Raw genomic sequence first — 10,532 nt, 5'->3', positions numbered from 1 at the left:
TTCCTGTTCGATAACCAATCCTCCACCCATGCCAGAATATTACCCCCAATCCCGTTATTTTTTATCTTAAGTAATAATCTTTTATGTGGCACCTTGTCGAATGCCTTCTGGAAGTCTAAATACACTATGTCCACTGGTTCCCCTTTATCCACCCTGTACGTTATATCCTCAAAGAACTCAAGCAAATTTGTCAGACATGACTTCCCCTTCATAAAGCCATGCTGACTTTGTCCTATTAAATTATGCTTATCTAAATGTTCCGTTACTGTCTCCTTAATAATAGACTCCAAAATTTTACCCACCACAGATGTTAAGCTAACTGGCCTATAATTTCCAGCCTTCTGCCGACTACCCTTTTTAAATAACAGTGTTACATTAGCAGTTTTCCAATCTGCCGGGACCTCTCCTGAGTCCAGGGAATTTTGGAAAACTATCACCAAAGCATCCACAATCCCTACTGCCACTTCCCTCAAGACCCTAGGATGGAAGCCATCAGGTCCAGGGGATTTATCCGCCTTGAGTCCCATTATTTTACTGAGTACCATCTCCTGAGTGATTTTAATCGTATTTAGCTCCTCCCCCCGTAGAGTCCCCTGTTTGTCCAGTGTTGGGATATTCTTAGTGTCCTCTACTGTAAAGACTGAAACAAAATATTTGTTCAGCATTTTTGCCATCTCCATGTTTCCCACCATTAATTTCCCGGTCTCATCCTCTAAGGGACCTACGTTTGCCTTAGCCACCCTTTTTCTTTTTATATAACTATAGAAACTCTTGCTATCTGTTTTTATATTTTTTGCTGATTTCTTTTCATAATCTAACTTCCCTTTCTTAATCAATCCTTTAGTTACTTTTTGCTGTCTTTTGAAGAATTCCCAATCTTCTATCCTCCCACTAAGTTTGGCTACCTTATATGTCCTTGTTTTTAGTCGGATACTATCCTTGATTTCTTTACTTAGCCACGGATGGCTGTCATTTCTTTTACACCCTTTTTTCCTCAGTGGAATATATTTATTTTGAAAGTTGTAAAATAACTCCCTAAATGAACACCACTGCTCATGTACCGTCTTACCCTTTAATCTATTTTCCCAGTCCACTTTAATCAATTCCGCTCTCATACCATCATAGTCTCCTTTATTCAAGCTCAGTACGCTTGTTTGAGAATCAACCTTCTCACCCTCTAATTGGATATGGAATTCAACCATGTTGTGGTCGCTCGTTCCAAGGGGATCCTTAACTAGGACATTATTAATTAATCCTGACTCATTACACAGGACCAGGTCCAAGGTTGCCTGCCCCCTTGTAGGATCAGTTACATACTGCTCAAGAAATCCATCCCTGATGCACTCAATGAACTTGTCCTCAAGGCTGCTCTGCCCAATTTGATTTGTCCAGTTAATATGATAATTAAAATCCCCCATAATTATGGCTGTTCCCTTATTACATGCCCCGACTATTTCCTGATTAATACTTCTTCCAGCAGAGTTGCAACTATTAGGAGGCCTATATACTACGCCCACTAATGTTTTTTTCCCCTTATTATTCCTTATCTCCACCCAAACTGTTTCATTATCTTGATGCTTTGTCCCAATATCATTTATCTGTATTACAGTGATTCCTTCCTTTATTAACATAGCCACCCCACCTCCCCTTCCTTCCTGCCTGTCCTTCCTGATTGTTAAATACCCTGGCATATTTAATTCCCAGTCATTGTCACCCTTGAGCCATGTTTCTGTAATGGCCACAAGATCATACCCATACGTAGATCTCCTTTATGGTCCCTAATCGTCCCCGCCCCTCCTCTTACTACCCGTTTACTGTTAACATGTCTGTAGAAGGCTTTTTGATTCCCTTTTATGTTTTCCGCGATTCTTATACTCTCTCTTTGCCCCTCTTATTTCCTTTTTCACTTCCCCTCTGAACTTTCTATAGTCTCTCTGGTTGGTACTTGTGTTATCAACCTGACACCTGTCATAGGTCACTTTTCCCCGCTTCATCTTACTCTCTATCTCTCTTATTATCCAGGGAGCTCTGGCTTTAGTTGCCCGACCTTTCTACCTCGTTGGAATGTACCTTCTCTATACCCGAATCATCTTTTTAAAAGCCACCCACTGCTCAATTATAGTTTTGCCTGACAATCTTTAATTCCAATTTACCGGGGCCAGATCTGTTCTCATCCCACTGAAATTGACCCTCCTCCAATTGAGTACTTTTACTTTAGAGTGGACAGAGTCCATTTCCATAGATAGTCTAATCCTTATGATACTGATCGCTGCTCCCTAAATGCTCCCCCACTGACACTTGCTCCACTTGGCCCGCCTCATTCCCTTGCACCAAGTCCAGCAATGCCTCCTTCCTCAGTGGGCCAGAAACGTACTGGTCGAGAAAGTTATCCTGAACACATTTCAAAAATTCCTCCCCTTCTTTGCGCCTTATATTATTGTTATCCCAGTCTATCTTAGGATAGTTGAAATTCCCGGTTATTACTATTTTATGGCTTTTGCACCTCTCTGTAATTTCCCTGCAAATTTGCTCCTCTATATCCTTCCCACCAGCTGGTGGCCTATAGAATACACCAAGTAGTGTAATCGCATCTTTATTGTTCCTTAACTCGAACTCAGTACCCAGGGGAAATTGCCGAGTTCCTGGGAACTTTGTATTAAGCAGAAGTTAGCAGCAAAAAGTGTTCGTGGTGGGACTGAGAAATGCTTTAACAGCCGGCACCCTGTGAAACAGAGCTCCAAGTGTCGGTTTAAATAAAGTCCTGAACTGACAGAGCGGAGGGCAGATGAGGATTGAATTAAATCCCAATTCACTGAATCTAAACAAGGTTTAAATAAGTGAATCTGTCAGGAGTGGGATTCCTGAGCTTGTGTGTGAGCTGAAACTGGATCGGCCCCGTTCTGTAAAGACTGAATGGCAGGCGGCTCCCAGACAGGGCTCAGGCCGGGACTGGCAGCTCTCCGCTGGGAACGGCTGGATTGGAGAGCGGGGCTCCTGCGCTGTTGCTGCTGCTGCTTCCGCCTCTTCGAGACCCTGTGGCGGTCGGTACCGATCTCCCTCCTATGGATCCGGCTCCAGGTGGGTGCTGTGGACCTCGTGGCGCAACGGTAGCGCGTCTGACTCCAGATCAGAAGGATGCGTGTTCGAATCACGTCGGGGTCATTGCATTTTCGCAACGTTTCAGTGTCACTCTGTTTTATCGCGGGGCAGTCTTTCAGGGATGGTCTGTTCACTGTGTGCAAAATAATATTTATCACAGAATGAACACACCACAGAAGGAGGCCATTCAACCCATCAATCCCTTACCTGCCTTTTGTAAGATCAATCCCATTGGTCCCATTCCCCGTCCCTTTCCCCGGGGCCCTGCATTTTCCCCTTCAAGTATTTATCAAATTCCTTTTTGAAAGCCACGATTGAATCTGCTTCCACCGCCCTTTCAGGCAGCGCATTCCAGATCATAACCATTCGCTGCGTAAAAAAGATTTTCCTCATGTCGCCTTTGGTTCTTTTGCAATCACCTCAAATCTGTGTCCTCTGGTTCTCGACACTTCCGCCAATGGGAACAGCTTCTCTTTATTAACTTTATCTGAACCCTTCATGACTTTGAACACTTCTATCAAATCTCCTCTGAACCTTCTCTGCTCTGAGGAGAACAACCCCAGCACGGGGTAAATGCGGTCAATTAGCTCCAATTTATTTATTTGGGCATTAAACAAAATGTGAAAGTCTGGCGAGGCGTTGTGTGAACGGAGCTCACTGCTTTCAGACAATAAATCCAATCACTGCGTGGGCGCTGGGTTAAAATCTCACCACTGATAGAATTTCTGGCAATGTTCATTTTGACCTGTTCGCAGAAAACCCGATTGTCGTGCGATGGAGCAGAGGATGTGAAAGAAGCTGAAAGTGGAAGTGCAGATATTAGTTTCATCACAGTGACTGGACACGTTTCCACAGGTTCGGGCCTCTCACCTTAAGATTCTTTCCAGCAGAGTGGGACAGGTGATCAGAGTGACCGGGCTCCAGCGGCGCAATCGGTCAGTGCGCGGTCCTTATCTGACAGGACAGGGTCGGGAAATACCGAGGTTGTAAATTCGAGTCTCACCGAGATCAAACAATCCTTTTGCTTGTGAACATTTCGACCGGAGTTGAAGGTACAATTAGTTTGTTCCAAAATGCATCTACTTATTTGAATTGCCATGTGGTTCCTCCGGATTACGCTGTTGCAATAGCAGATGAGATGTTCAGTATTACTTGTTTACAGGAGGGAGGCTGCGGTTTTGGAGACACAAACTATGATTTTGATCCATCCACAAATCGTGGGATTTAACTGGAGCTTTAAACCAGCGCCTTAGACCGCTCAGCCAGGATATTTTCCAACCTGCACTTCAGGAGCTAGTTTTACAGGAATAGAATTACTGCAAGCAAGAATTCTACCCCTCCAGCACCAATGCTCACACGGCAGCAGGATGCATGTGTCCAGTTAGAAACCTGTCTGAAGGAACATTCAGTCTGACAGAGCCGGAAGTCCAGCAGATTGACTTTCGGTCTGAGCAGATGATGAGTCTCCTCCTTGAGAGTGTTTCGCCAATCCAGCTCAGAGTGGATTAATAATCATAAATCCGGGTGTGACTGGAGCCACTTGTGTAAGATGAAGTGTCGGGGGCAGTTTCACATCCTTGACGGACATTCATGATCCTGTTGCGGTTTTGCTGCAAAATTTCACTTCCCAGCTCCCGATCCGTGAACTAAAACCCAACTCTGGTGGGACTCGAACCCACAACCTTTGAATGTCCCCTCCAATTATTAAGTAGAAGTCGAACACGCTATCCATTGCGCCACAGAGTCAGTTATACAATGTGCGGGAGAGCGGGGATCCTGTGCTGTGGTTGAGGCGGTCAGGCTGCTCCTGCTTCCGCCTCTCACATTCCGAGAGCCGGGGCGGCAGTCTGCACCGATCGCCCTCCAATGGATCCGGCTCCAGCCGCTTGTTGTGGGCCTGGTGCAAGAACAGTCGCGTCTGACTCCACATCAGAAGGCTGCGTGTTTTGAACCAGGTTGAAATCACAACATTTTCACTGTGGCTCAGGGTCCTGCCGACTGATTTTAGATCGGGACAGTGTTTTAGGGATGGGATGTTCAGTGTTTGTGCAACAATATCAAAATTAAATTTGACACAATTAGCTTTTTGTTCTGTTACTTTCTATTTACACCCTCTCCAGTTTTATGTAGAAACAGTTTACAATGTTTAAGGGATGTGGTGTGCAGTGTTTGTGGAATCAGTGTAATTAAATTTGATACTTTCATCTGTTCCTTCTCCAACCCAGACCCTTATCGTTAGATTTGTACCTTCACCCTGTTTAAAATAGATTACTCAGTGATAGAAATAAATCAGTAACAACCCCGAAACCTCAGCGGGTATATTTGTTCCAATACTTTGTGATGGTCTCGATTTCCATTCAAATTTTCAATCAGCAAATCCCAACGGGTGTTTTGGGTTTGACAAACTAATTTAAGTACTTGACTGGTTCCTGGAAATGATCCAGTGGGGATTTCCTTACCGGTACAGATGTAGAAATAAATACATTCCATCATTTCACAAATGACAGTTGTGTACATAAATATATCGCGATATCCAACATGGAAAAGCAACTCTTCATGTTCATAAAAAAACTTCCACATTTTATTGTATTAATCCACTTAAATTTCAATGCATCCCTCTAAACTTAAAGAATGGTGAAACAATTGCAGATTTTACAAACAAATAACACGCTATCGTATAAGTAAGATTAATCCCTACTTTGTGAAATTTGTATTCCAATTGTCTTTATGATGTTACGAAAAATATTTCTAGATGTACGTCCCCAACTTAACGGAGAAACTAAGATGTAAACCACAAGGATTTTTCAAAAACTATTTGGGGCGATATGATCAGTTCCCCTTCTCCTTTCTTTAATTGTTACCTTTTGTTAATTGTTCATCTTGATCCGTTTGCTTCATTTTTTCCTCAGTCATTTATGGTGAATTTTCTATCTGTTAACATTCTTAAATATTTGATTTGTTTGTTCCCTACCTCTTGACTTGTGATTTGTTGATCTCCAGTTTAAAGTCTGAAACAGAAATGTGTTTATATTCAGGCGTGACTCTGAAGTGTGAGACCGAGAGGTGATGCCGGATATGTGACCGAGAGAACAACTGCTGGAGGCGGAACTGTCCGTTACCTAACATACCCCGTGTGGCATTGCTCATGGTGGGTCGGATGACAATGTTTTACATTGACTGAACGGCTTTGTATTTAACACACAACGGATTTACTGCTGCTTTAACTCCACAAAGTATAATCACCATAAATGACCAAAGTCTCAGATCAGTTCGAATTGAATTACTGTTGGTGAGGGGAGTTTGTACATTGGAAGGAGTTTATCCATTTTCAGCTCCAGGTAAACCTGCAAACCTCCCTCTCCTGTAGGTTACGTCACCATGAGGTGTCGACCTTGCTTTGCGCTTCTGGACTTCTGAAGTGTGATTGAACCTGACCAAAAGTTTCCTATAATTAGTGAGGAAGGAAGGTATCAGTGTAAATGGGAGATAGAAACGTGGATGTTTCACTGGGTACCATGGGAACCAGATACACTGCTCATTCCAGTTATTTGTCCAGCAGGAAACAGAAATCATTCTCTTCAACTGTACTCGCCCGAAGGAAAAGGAAACAGTTCTTTGTTTTAGCTTCTTCTGCTGGTTTACGTTCACTCACCGAGAAAGTGAGAGAGAGAGAGAGACTGAGAGATTGGATTGGCTGTTTCACTTTATAATCTATTATACTTTGTACTTATTGTTAGAGACGGTTCCATCCCAACAACCCTGTGCCTGACCTTCTCATTGATACTAAGATGTGTTCAAAATGAGTTTCAATCAATTTTACAAAAGCTGAACAGCGAAAACTGCTCTGAAACCAGCTTCGCTTCGCAACTCTTCATGGAGATTCGGTTGCTGGTTGTAAGTAAAGAAGTTTGTACAATCAGCCCTCTGGAGCAATATCCTCAAAAGGTGTTTCGGACACATTGTATGAGAGGTCCGCCTGTACAGTGCAGGAACATTTACATACTGCAGATCTGGAATCCTTTCCTTGTTGGCTCCGGAACTAATACAAATACCGCTCTGTGTTATTTTGTTGCTTAATTCACAAATTGGGTAAATATCACAGAGGAGGCTGAAGACAAAAAATGCCCCGACCAAACGGGCACTTTGAGCAGCTCAGCCACGGAGCCAAATCAAACTGCAAATTCACCACCTCCTCTCACTGATACCTGTCAGATACCCGCCACTGTCTGGTGGAGTTTGAGGCCGTTTGGTACATTTCTATATCTCTTGTCTATTTCGCTGTGTTTGCCGACACTGTCTGTATCTCTCGCTGTGTTCATCTCTCTGTGTCAATCTGTGGGTTGATTCTGAATGAAAAATGAAATAAAACACATTAGTCATCGGCTGGGCCAGTGGCGCAATGGATAACGCGTCTGACTACGGATCACAAGATTGTAGGTTCGACTCCTACCTGGCTCGGATTTAAGCAATTTTCCCTCTGACACTGGGGAACTGAGAATCAAATTTCATAATAAAATATTGTTTATGGTGAATCAGCGAAGAAAACATTCCATTTTCAATGATTTCCGTTCAGTTATGTACAGAATGAAACTGTGACCACAACGTGTTTGCAACAAGCCGCCTTTTAAGTTGATGTCAGGCTCGCTAACATTACAGCACGAGGTGTGGGCACCGCACTGATAACCTTCAGGTGTATCCGGGCCTTTCAGACACTTCGTGTGACACAGGAGCTTTCCAATCCCCGCCAGCTCCTGGACACCGAGACTTCCGTTCGAAGCAGCATTCACCGCCAGGACCGCTATTCCGCTCCCTTTGCCGGTCTGCATAAAATCCGATGCTAAAATTACAAAGTAGGACGGACAGTATCTGGAAAACAGTTCAACTTTCAGTGTTCAGACTTTGGTGAGAGCTGTGAACAGGACTTTGGGTAAATATAAATTGGGTGTGGATTAGGAGTGCGCTGTTCTGTTATAAACTGTGGGTGTGTATATATGAGTGTGATGTTTATCTATGAACTGTGGGTGTGTATATATGAGTGTGATGTTTATCTATGAACTGTGGGTGTGTATATATGAGTGCGATGTTTAAATATGAACTGTGGGTGTGTATATATGAGTCTGATGTTTATATATGAACTGTGGGTGTGTATATATGAGTGTGATGTTTATATATGAACTGTGGGTGTGTATATATGAGTCTGATGTTTATATATGAACTGTGGGTGTGTATATATGAGTGTGATGTTTATATATGAACTGTGGGTGTGTATATATGAGTGTGATGTTTATATATGAACTGTGGGTGTGTATATATCAGTGTGATGTTTATATATGAACTGTGGGTGTGTATATATGAGTGTGATGTTTATATATGAACTGTGGGTGTGTATATATGAGTGCGATGTTTAAATATGAACTGTGGGTGTGTATATATGAGTGTGATGTTTATATATGAACTGTGGGTGTGTATATATGAGTGTGATGTTTATATATGAACTGTGGGTGTGTATATATGAGTGTGATGTTTATATATGAACTGTGGGTGTGTATATATGAGTGCGATGTTTATATATGAACTGTGGGTGTGTATATATGAGTGCGATATTTATATATGAACTGTGGGTGTGTATATATGAGTGCGATGTTTATATATGAACTGTGGGTGTGTATATTTGAGTGCGATATTTATATATGAACTGTGGGTGTGTGTATATGAGTGTGATGTTTATATATGAACTGTGGGTGTGTATATATGAGTGTGATGTTTATATATGAACAGTGGGTGTGTATATATGAGTGCGATGTTTATATATGAACTTTGGGTGTGTATATATGAGTGTGATGTTTATATATGAACTGTGGGTGTGTATATATGAGTGCGATGTTTATATATGAACTGTGAGTGTGTATATATGAGTGCGATGTTTATATATGAACTGTGGGTGTGTATATATGAGTGTGATGTTTATATATGAACTGTGGGTGTGTATATATGAGTGCGATGTTTATATATGAACTGTGGGTGTGTATATATGAGTGTGATGTTTATATATGAACTGTGGGTGTGTATATATGAGTGCGATGTTTATATATGAACTGTGGGTGTGTATATATGAGTGCGATGTTTATATATGAACTGTGGGTGTGTATATATGAGTGTGATGTTTATATATGAACTGTGGGTGTGTATATATGAGTGCGATGTTTATATATGAACTGTGGGTGTGTATATATGAGTGTGATGTTTATATATGAACTGTGGGTGTGTATATATGAGTGCGATGTTTATATATGAACTGTGGGTGTGTATATATGAGTGTGATGTTTATATATGAACTGTGGGTGTGTATATATGAGTGCGATGTTTATATATGAACTGTGGGTGTGTATATATGAGTGCGATGTTTATATATGAACTGTGGGGTGTATATATGAGTGTGATGTTTATATATGAACTGTGGGTGTGTATATATGAGTGTGATGTTTATATATGAACTGTGGGTGTGTACATATGAATGTGATGTTTATATATGAACTGTGGGTGTGTATATATGACTGTGATGTTTATATATGAACTGTGGGAGTGTATATATGAGTGTGATGTTTATATATGAACTGTGGGTGTGTATATATGAGTGTGATGTTTATATATGAACTGTGGGGTGTATATATGAGTGTGATGTTTATATATGAAGTGCGGATTGACCGGGAGGGGCAATTCCTCCTGGGGTTTTATTTTCTTCCAACATAATGACACAAAGTTCAATTTGCAGTGGGGAGGAAATCGCTCAGTTGGGAGGGCGTTGGACTAAAGATCTAAAGATCTCGGGTTTCACAAGTTTGAGTTATTTTGTTTCTGCCTCTTTGAATCCCAGAATCATTGAATGGTGATAGGACGGAGGGAGACCGTTCGGGACGTCGAGTCCGTGCTGGCACTCTGCAAGAGCAATCCAGCTTGTCACACCCCCCCCTCCCCCCTCCCCCCTCCCCCACCAAGTTTACCCGTAGCCCTGCAATTTTTTCCCTTCAAGTACTTATACAATTCTCTTAATGAAAGCCACGATTGAATCTGCCTACAGCACTCACTTCGGCAGTGAATTCCAGATCTTAACCACTCGCTGTGCAAAAGCGTTTTTCCTCATGTTGACTTTGATTCTTTTGCAATCTCCATAAATCTTTGTCCTCTGGTTCTTGACCCTTCCGCCCATGGGAGCAGTTTCTCTCGATCCACTCTGTCTAGAATCTTCATGTTTTTAAAAACATCGATGAAATATCCTCTCAACATTCTCTGCTCTGAGGAGAACAACCCCAGCTTCTCCAGTCTATCCACGTTACTGAAGTCCTTCATTCCTGGAACCTTTCTAATAAATCTGTTCTGCACCTTCTCAAAGGCCTTCACATCCTTCCTAAAGTGCGGTGCCAAGAACTGGACAC

General features: G+C 42.1%; 2 non-coding genes across 2 annotated transcripts; both read left to right on the top strand.

Annotated features, from left to right (window-relative positions):
• Positions 1 to 3,090: 3,090 nt before the first annotated feature.
• Positions 3,091 to 3,162, top strand: trnaw-cca (transfer RNA tryptophan (anticodon CCA)). Its single transcript has one exon. It is a non-coding gene; the product is annotated as a tRNA-Trp (tRNA).
• Positions 3,163 to 7,484: 4,322 nt separating this feature from the next.
• On the top strand, positions 7,485 to 7,557 carry trnar-acg (transfer RNA arginine (anticodon ACG)). Its single transcript has one exon. It is a non-coding gene; the product is annotated as a tRNA-Arg (tRNA).
• Positions 7,558 to 10,532: the final 2,975 nt, after the last annotated feature.

Source organism: Heptranchias perlo, unplaced genomic scaffold (assembly GCF_035084215.1).
Source record: "Heptranchias perlo isolate sHepPer1 unplaced genomic scaffold, sHepPer1.hap1 HAP1_SCAFFOLD_538, whole genome shotgun sequence".
In the NCBI taxonomy this organism is placed as follows: Eukaryota; Metazoa; Chordata; class Chondrichthyes; order Hexanchiformes; family Hexanchidae; genus Heptranchias; species Heptranchias perlo.
Note: the sequence above shows the minus strand (reverse complement) of the source record. Positions and strands in the feature narration are given on the sequence as shown.